Source organism: Brachyistius frenatus, unplaced genomic scaffold (assembly GCF_029030835.1).
Source record: "Brachyistius frenatus isolate BFR_SWC_R1_liver_20210118 unplaced genomic scaffold, ASM2903083v1 Contig_122, whole genome shotgun sequence".
Lineage (NCBI taxonomy): Eukaryota > Metazoa > Chordata > Actinopteri > Embiotocidae > Brachyistius > Brachyistius frenatus.
Genome location: NW_027210721.1, coordinates 297501 through 305749, shown reverse-complemented (window position 1 = coordinate 305749; position 8249 = coordinate 297501). Strand labels below are relative to the sequence as shown.

The 8249-nt window shown below is 42.7% G+C and overlaps 1 protein-coding gene across 3 annotated transcripts in view; it reads left to right on the top strand.

Annotated features, from left to right (window-relative positions):
* Positions 1-5806: 5806 nt before the first annotated feature.
* The window catches only part of LOC138629853 (protein FAM222A-like), a 21112-nt gene continuing 18669 nt past the window's right edge, over positions 5807-8249 (top strand). For 2 of the 3 annotated variants that reach the window (XM_069713819.1, XM_069713818.1), the window contains exon 1: positions 5807-6070. The gene's annotated coding sequence lies outside the window, so the exon portion shown is untranslated. Of the gene's footprint in view, positions 6071-7455; positions 7657-8249 lie in introns of those variants that run through there. The other variant, XM_069713820.1, reaches the window with a different exon arrangement.

The window sequence follows — 8249 nt, the reverse complement described above, 5'->3', positions numbered from 1 at the left end:
ATTATTTCTCTAACGAGCTCATTTAGAAGCCTGAAGATTGAAATGACATTTTTCTTGCACTTCATTGTGGAGCATCAACTTCACTACAAGACAAAAGGCTGTTTTTACTGACTCCTCACAGCTTTATTGTCCTTTATTTATCATATTGCCACGGTTCCCCTGATTGGACACGTGAAGGCTGTTTTCCGTACAATAACACTTCTGGAAATTGATCTTTTGTTTGTTCTCCTTTCTGTTTGTGTTTGTGGACATTCAGGGGTGACGGTGTGCCCGTCAACAGACCATCGGGATGGTGGCCCACAACAACGCAATGAGCAAAGCACTTTATATCGCACTTTCATCATTTAGGTTCATGCCCTGTTAAGTGCAGTAAAGTAAAGTGCTGGTCCCTTCAGCGGTATATGTCAGCGGTATATGTCAGCGGTATATGCCGGTCCCTTCAGCGGTATATGTCAGCGGTATATGTCAGCGGTATATGCCGGTCCCTTCAGCGGTATATGCCGGTCCCTTCAGCGGTATATGCCGGTCCCTTCAGCGGTATATGCCGGTCCCTTCAGCGGTATATGCCGGTCCCTTCAGCGGTATATGCCGGTCCCTTCAGCGGTATATGCCGGTCCCTTCAGCGGTGTATGTCAGCGGTATATGCCAGTGGTATATGCCGGTCCCTTCAGCGGTATATGCCGGTCCCTTCAGCGGTATATGCCGGTCCCTTCAGCGGTGTATGTCAGCGGTATATGTCAGCGGTATATGCCGGTCCCTTCAGCGGTGTATGCCGGTCCCTTCAGCGGTATATGCCGGTCCCTTCAGCGGTATATGCCGGTCCCTTCAGCGGTGTATGTCAGCGGTATATGCCGGTCCCTTCAGCGGTATATGTATGTCAGCGGTATATGCCGGTCCCTTCAGCGGTGTATGTCAGCGGTATATGCCGGTCCCTTCAGCGGTATATGCCGGTCCCTTCAGCGGTATATGCCGGTCCCTTCAGCGGTATATGCCGGTCCCTTCAGCGGTGTATGTCATTTCCAAACAGCAGCAGCACTCTGCCACACAGAGTATTTCCAGGATTTCCAGTCCTGTGGTGGGTGCGGCTTTTCCAAAATTGCATTATTGGGCCTTTATAGCTACCATCTGTATAATTGGGCTCATGTTTCATATAAAACTAATAATAACAATAATGATAATAAATTGATATTTACACAATAGGGCTCTGTCCCTTCAGGCTGCATCCTGTACATTTGCTGCACAATATTCTTGTACGAGCATTGTTTTTCCAGCAGATGGCAACATGCTACAACAAGGATTAACACGGCACGTATACTCAGCATAGCAATGTGTTTTGAGTTCATGTGAAAGCCAGTTCAGACTGGAGCAGGAGATCACTGTAACAGATAAACAGCGGCATGAGAGGCTTTTGTACTTGGTCTCTTACCTATTGCAGACATTTCTCCACAAGGTCAGTTTTTATCTTGTAACTTGCAGGCCTATCAACTATCTGAGTGTTTGTGTGCAGTAAGTGGTCTCTTCACTATTAACATGCTTTGGGTTGTACAAAACCTTTAAGCAATAGGGTCTCTTACTGGCTTGTTACAGAGAGTTACTAGCTTTGCCCCCCGGCCCCTGCTGGTATTTAATTGCCCTTGCACTCTCTCCTTTTCATCATGATGGAGATGACGGCTGCCATTGCCAATAGGTGAAAGAGGAGACTTCACCAGACCTTAATTGGTTCATTTGCCTCCGCCTGCCAGGCGCAGATGGAGCTCTTTATTACTGTCACTGCCAGGTTCATTCTGCTCGGATGAGGACCGTCGTGAGAGTGAGCACTTGACATCTATGAGGACATGATGACATGTCCAAAAAAGAATCAGTAGGAGAGTTTAAGAAACCAGCTCTTCCAGCCATATAAAGACTTTGTGCTTTCATAATACCAGCTTACCCATTCTTTTGTCGCCAATTTGCTGTTTCAGTCGAGCAAGACTACCATAATATTATTGTCATCCTTATGACATCATTGTCTGAAGACCAAAATGTAACTGGCTGTAAGGTTTCAGTTGCATCCCTCAACACAACAATTTTGTATAGTAGTTGGCTGTATTTGCATCTGTGTGTGTGGTTGTGTGCACATATTTACTAATGTTTGTCAGTGTATGTGCATAAATACACATTCTTCTCACAAATTATTCAACTATTGTTGCGATATTTAGGTTTCGTCTTACAGTATCCTTAATCATCCAATGTACCGTCATAGTACTCCCAAAAATGAAGCTAATATTTGATTTAAGAAAAAAGAGGAAATGAAAAATAAGCATAAATTGTAATTAGCTAATTGTTTCACTGAACGTGAATGATGATAATAATTAGCTTTTTTTTCTACAGCATATTTGAGAAAGTGTTATAATTACAACTAGGCCTATATCCACACAAGCCTTGTGTCAGCTACGTAACAGAGGCCCGTCACTGACCCACCATACACATCAGATTAGAGACAAATAGTTAACATGGAGTAATGTACTTCTTCTCTGTAATTACTATTTATTTGAATGTGGCTGCTCTCTTAACAAGCAGCCAGTGATGGTCGCTGCATTAGGATTTCTGCATGATCCTTTTGCAAACTGAACAATTACTAATCCCTGCATGAGGATGAGCCTCCAGACAGGCTCAATATCATGTGTGTTGATGTGCTCTTTTAGCGCAAAGTGGACTCATTTTACTTTCAATTCAACAACATTTGGATTAACTGGAGAACTGTTTCCTGTCCATATCTTCGCTGTTCAATACTGGGACATCAGTTGGCATGGTAACCTCATTTGCCATCTGCAGGCCTCATTCATACTGAAAAAATGACACTCGGGGAGCTGTCAAGAAACAATTCAATATTCCTCGGCAACAGTGGGTCAGAGGACGTCTGCTGTAAATCTCAGCGCTCGGTTTGCATTCGGCTGTCTTTCTTAGAAGATAATAAATGGGGTGTTTTTGATGGGTTTGATTTGTAGTGAGTGTGGTTGCATTCCATCTTCACGTTTCTGACATTGTTGGGAAGATTGATCAGTGTGTCGAGGGCAGAGTGCAGGACCGTGTGCTTCGGACAGACAAATTGATTTGGTGTTCAAAGCCTAAATCAGCTTTCAGGAATGAAGAATACTGTAAAATGTGTGTCACAGACACAAGATTGCAGCATGATGTCAGGAAGGAATGAGTTCAAACTTTAACATTTTGCAGAGAGCTACTTGCTTATAGCTAAGAAGCAGACAACTCAGTAATGTTCACTAAAGACTTGCTTTGTTTAACCTGTGTAAAAGCAGCCGGTCATGGTTTCACTGGGGTTACATGCAGGACTATTTCTCAGCCAGCTGTAGTGACTTCCTTTCAAAGCGTGTAATCTAACCGCCAGTCCGCTGGACGACGGCGTGTCAGTGTCTCGATTTTTCTCCAGCTCGGAGAGAAACACCACGTATTTATGTTTCGTAAAAAACATCCAGGTTAGGCACAAAGACCACTTGTTTAGGGTGAGGAAAAGATTTCTTTAAAGAAACCCAAACCCTGACCTCCTGACTAGAAGTCCAGAATGTAAACCATACAACCTGCATCCTTTCATGGCTTTAGGCTGTTTTGTACTTCATCAAATGACCTCTGACGTTTGACACATGTTCTATGTTACATGACCTATGACCTGCCGAGGCGAGGCCAACCGTCACACTGACATACTATCCTCTCTGTCAGCGGTATTATAGCGTGATGCCGGCCGGATCCAAACAAGACCACGTCCAACAAATGATCTCAGCCAAGAAATTGTCCCACACATTTTATACATACTTACTTTCTCTCGAGAGTTTCATGAGAATATTTAGACTTAAATATCAATTGACACAAATATAAAATTGCAGCTAGTTATCTGTTACCTGCTGCTTCCACTCTTTATGCTACACTAAGCTAACTCGGTGCTGGCAGATGTAAGTGTGGAATCAATCTCTCATCTAATGACACAAATAAAAGCATGTAAAGCATGAAAGCAAAATGCTGAACTGTTTCTTAAAGATGAGATGCGACTGCAGCGGTGATAGCGCATCATCAGACATACTTACGGTGGAACAGTTATGATATTTTGACTTGTCATTAGAGGAAAATCACTGGTGTAGCATTAACAATAATTGTGTTCTTTCTGAGTGCCGCTGTGAGCCATGAGACGGAGACGGTGAGCAAACATGTGCAGGACCTGAAGCTGAAGCAGCTTAATGGAATCCAGCCCTCAATGTCATCATTTACACCGGAACATTTCCTACTTTATCATGTCATAATGTTTGAATGAAAACTGCCTATTTTTATGACAACATCTCCAGAAACATCAGCGACAGCATCACACATGCACCCACATGCACACAGGTACATTTAGCTCTCCTCTATAATGCAGTCAGCTCATGCTGCGATGCCATTAGATTTACAGCATGTTCATTTTAGCAGCCACGGGGGACTATTATTAGATTTAAGCTGGGTGAGTAGTCAAGCATATATATGAGTGTCGTTTCTATCTGAATAATATGTCACATACCTCATGTCCTTAAGGCTAACAAGACACAAGGCTATTACATTGATAAATGCTCTAATTTTAAGTGTATCCACCTCAGGAAGCAAAATGTACAACATAAAAACGGATTCTTGATTTCAACACAGACACAAACACACTCTTTTTCCACTTTTTGAAAATACAATATTAACATTGAGAGAACAAGATAAATTTGTCTCAAATTCAGTTACAGTGCACACACAAAAAAAAATCATTTATAACAAATAATTTGTCTTGTTATCATAAAATATGTTTAAACAGGTGTGAACAATGACGTCCTTTATGGCTCCAGTCTGTTTAAGAGTGACTGTAAACCGTGTGAATGAAGCAACAAGCTCTGATCTGAGTTATTTCTGACCTGAGAGTTTCTGTCTAGACATATTACTGTAGCTATTTGCATTAAAATAGTTTTCCTGCACATTTTTAAATACCATGTGTTGGTTGTGTAAGACAGGTGCTTATTCAAAGCTTTCATTTACAAAGCTACAGTTTGTGTTGTGTTGTCTCACCGACTATCAATGTATGGCTGAAAGTATTAAGGATATTTTCTGAAGTAGGTTATTCTTACTTTTTTATTACGGGGAATCTACTTCACTACATTTCAGGAGGATAAATTATATATATTTTATTTTAGGACTTTTCTTTCCGAATATTTTCAGATTTTACATGGAAAACATGTCGTGAACTTCTAAATCATTTACCAAATTATCCAGCAGTATAAAGCCGTTTGACCATTGACGTCAAAATGGTGCCTGAATCGTAATGCATCAAACTGTTTCTGATCATCAGGAACTTCAGGTGGGGCTCTCTGTGGGCCGGTGAGCAGTAGGCCATATTTTTCCGTTTTTCTGATGATGGTGAATTTTAAAGGGACGACGTTGACTTTAACTGTGATGCTATTGAGAGTTGATTAAGCACCGCTGATTGGCTGAGCGGTAAACGAACATCTGCAAGGCTGATGTGTAGCATTGTTGATGGGGCAGATGTGCAGTCCAGGGGTCACTGCAGACCAAAGCTCTCATTTGTTATGGGCTCAGACGTCAGACGTTCTTCCCCTTTAAATTGTTCCGCTAAATAGTAACGTGCTTCCTTTCGACCGGGTTTGGCATCACGGCAGCGGCCGCCTTCTCTTCCATGCGATTGGCCGAGCCGTGGGAATATTCAAATACAGCTTGATTGATTGGCCCGAAGCCGGTTTCAACAGTGCAGAGGACTCGTTTCTACTCCGACATCACTCTCTGCGAGGCTCGGTCGGCTGCTGACATGATACACAAGCGGCTTCACCGACAACCGAATCGGGGGGATTTTCTCCTCCACGCGTGCTGAATATGTCGCGGAGGTGCAGTTAACGGAGCCCGCTTCATCAATGGATATTTCTCCCGTGGTTACAAGTGCACATCGCGAAATCAGTGGCGAAATTGCTTTTGCAGAGGAAATACGCCTTCGGAGCAGGAGAACAACCAATCAGCCGAGGCGAACCAAAGATAAACAAGCCTTATGATAAGACCAAACTCTGTAAGACACTCATTATGTTTCTCATCCTCATCACAATGTTTACAACACACATGGAAAATGGGTTTTTTTTTTTACTTCAGAAAATATTTTGTGTCATGCATTTGTGCCAATTGCTTTTTAATTGTAGCTGTGTGCACTGTGTAACAATAACGGAGTCAGAAACGAGAGGATTTGGGTTGTAAAGATGCTTCAGCTCGTAATGTCACGATTGATTTGAGGTCGACAGCGCTGAAGTGGTGAAAGATGTCCAGTGCGCACTAAAGGAGCGTCTCGCCCTTATAGCCGATGTGTCATTATGGCCACAGACTGTGTCTCTGGGCTGATGTGTGTTCATGGATGTAGTCCAACTATCAAGTCGTTCATTTGTACTGCGACCACAGAATAATATATCTAACAGCATATTAGCCCCTGAAATGTGTACAACAGTTAAATATAGGACATAGGAGGCCTGAATTGGTTATTTTATTGGAAACATTTGCATAACAAACATCTGTAGTTCTTTTTTTCTCTCTAAACCGGTCCGTCGTGAGCCAACATCTGTCTGCACACGTGAATCGGATGGATGGCTTTGCATGCACCGAAAGGCGCTTTATATATCATCCTCTCAGTGGATACGGGAAGTGCTTTGAAGTATATTATCAGTCATTCAGGGCTGCTTCTCAGAAGGTTTCCATTTCTATTGTCTAGAAGCCGGAGGTGGGATCATCGCACCTCACTGCACCGGTGGCAGCCGAGGTTGAAGGTTAGCCGCAGCAGAGGTTCCTATAGATTATTGGCCAGGTGTGAAATTCTACCCTGCACGCCTCTTTTCCCTGCTTGTGCCAGATCCTTTATTACCCAGAGAGATGGGATGTCACAGCTTACCACCAGAGGCAGAGAAGAAAAGCCTGCAATTTGGTGTTTTATTATCCTCCTCTTTTTTTCTTTTCTTTTTTTTTTTTCAAACTCCCCTGGGTTTATTTTTTATGGACATTTGGCTCATTTTTCTCACTCGCGGGTTTCCTATAAACATATTTAAATCACAGCGTTGTGGCTTTTGATTTACCACAGTGTCATTATAAAAGATTTAATGCCGTGTACCCTTTTCATCATAAAGTATATTAGTTTGACTTTTAATCCGTAAATCTGATTTTTCATTGTTCCAAATCTTACTTTCACTTGAATGTTTATTGCTTCGTGTACTCAGTTACAGACAAGTTACAACTAACTAGTTGTAATTACATGTTCATATTTTGGTTGTGTGCTATAAATGTGCGTTGCCTGAGCCTGAACTTACTTGAGAGGCTTTTAATTTGCACTGTATCCTGAGCAGTGGATGTGCAGGTATCCCCGTGGGGGTTTCCCTCTGATCTCACATCACACCCCGGCAGTAATTCCAACTCTGTGAAGAAAAGGGATTTGTCATTCGGCTGCCTGCTTCTCTTTGCTTTCTCAGGAGCGGAGCTGAGCTCTGATTTATTGTGAAGCTTCCCCAGGCTCGCTCCATCTCCGGGACACCGAATTACTGAACGGAGGAAACTAGATCACCACGAAAATGACCTTTTGGTGGAAGATGATTACCTGGGCCAGAACAAGGACTGATTGAGGTCACATCTTTTTCTGCCATGTCATCCGTTGCCTTGCTTTTAAGGCCTGTTAAGTGTGCAGGGAATTTCCTGCTGTATATGTTGAGGAGACTGAACGATAAGATGAAGCAGATCAACCAGAAAGTTTACATACAACCTTTCTGTCCATCTTACCGGGATAATGTCAACGGCTCGGTTGCTTAGCAATTTCTCCGGTGCACCCTTTGTAATCACTTTTTATCTGCTAGGACATGTCATGTGAAATTACAAGAGGCCTGCCATCTTTTGAAATCTGTCTAATTGGTCTCTTCATGGTAATGGGATGAAGGGGTAGTGAGACGGGGGTTAGGGGTGCAAGCTTAAGCACTGGGCCTCCCAGGTTATTGGGGAGGGGGCAGTACTGCTATGGTCATTATTATTATTTCATCTAAATTAATGATTAACTTACTGCCAAATTGCAATTAATGCATCATCATTTGCCCTGAAAAGAAAGGCAGCGAGATGATGACATCATAAACCGATCCAGAGATCAAAGGCTCTTTTTCTCCGAGAGCATTTTGTAGGAAGCAGTAGAGTTTCTTATTAGGTTATCTCCCACATAAGAGCCATAAAGG